Consider the following 1,397-nt stretch of genomic DNA (forward strand, 5'->3'; position numbering starts at 1 on the left):
CCCAGAAATTGAAAAGACGATCAAAAAGAAAAAGAAAGACAAGAAAAATAAAACTCCATTAAAAACAAGAAATACCGAACCAGAAACTATGGCAACACTTATGGATTACGCTAGGCCGGGAGTGGCTGGGGTAACCAATAGCATAGTTAGACCCCAAATAAATGCAAACCAATTTGAAATTAAGCCATCATTGCTTAATTTGTTGCAAAATAATGTAACATTTTATGGGTTACCTAACGAAAATCCTAACACCGACTTGACAAATTTCCTTGAAATTTGTGACACTTTTAAAATATCAGATGTGACTGCCGAAGCAATCAAACTTCGCCTCTTTCCTTTCACTTTGAAGGATAGAGCCAAAGAGTAGTTAACTTCAATTCCAGGCGCAACGTTTGAAACTTGGGAGCAATTAGCCCAAGAGTTTTTATCGAAATATTTTCCTTTAGCAAAAACCACAAGAGTCATAAAAGAGTTAACATCTTTTTCTCAAAATGATAATGAAACTCTTTATGAGGCTTGGGAACGTTTTAAAGAACTTCAACGTTTATGCCCGCACCACCAATTGCCCGCTGAACTTTTAATGCAAACATTTTATAATGGATTAAATCCTACAACTAGAGGTTCATTAATGCAATGTCGGGAGGGCTATTCATGAAAAAGACATCTGCCCAAGCAAGAGAACTTTTTGGAGGAAATGGCAATTAACAGCAGTATGTGGCCCGCAGATCGTGGACATATACCAGTGGCAAAACCATCATCCTCAACCACATCATCGGTTAAAGGTATAGTGAATCTTGATCCAATTGCGATGTTATAAGCCCAATTTTCTGCCTTGTCGCACAAAATTGATAGGTTTATGGCACCGTGCGATTCTAATGGTAATCCAATCCAAACGGATGTGGACTATGAAGGTATGAGCGAGATTGAACAGGTAAATTTTGTCCAAGGGCAAAACCAAACTAATAATCCTTATTCTAATACCTATAATCCTAGATGGAGGAATCATCCTAACTTTAACTGGAGAGATAATAATAATGCAAATGCTAATCAAAATCGTACCAATAATTATCAACATCAATCAAGAGATACGATTAGCACTTTATCTTCTAAAATCGACAAATTTATAGATGCTATGAGTGGAAAAATAAGTAATCATGACGATGGTTTTAAACGGATCGAGAATAAATTCGATCAGCTTATTAAAAACCATTCATCTAGCATCCATAATTTGGAGGTTCAAATTTGCCAAATTGCTAAACCAATTCCATCCCACAAAGAGGGAAGTCTTTCCAGCCATACGGAAGAAAATTCGAAAGAGCATGTGAGGGCTATCACTCTTCGTTCAGGGAAAAATTACTTAGGTACGGAAATGCCCGGAGATCAACTTTACCAGGAAC

At 37.0% G+C, this 1,397-nt stretch overlaps 1 non-coding gene across 1 annotated transcript; it reads right to left on the reverse strand.

Moving 5' to 3' along the window:
- Window positions 1–457: 457 nt before the first annotated feature.
- On the reverse strand, window positions 458–564 carry LOC136201832 (small nucleolar RNA R71). The gene has a single exon (XR_010674171.1). It is a non-coding gene; the product is annotated as a small nucleolar RNA R71 (small nucleolar RNA).
- Window positions 565–1,397: the final 833 nt, after the last annotated feature.

This window comes from Euphorbia lathyris, chromosome 7 (genome assembly GCF_963576675.1).
Source record: "Euphorbia lathyris chromosome 7, ddEupLath1.1, whole genome shotgun sequence".
Classification (NCBI taxonomy): Eukaryota; Viridiplantae; Streptophyta; class Magnoliopsida; order Malpighiales; family Euphorbiaceae; genus Euphorbia; species Euphorbia lathyris.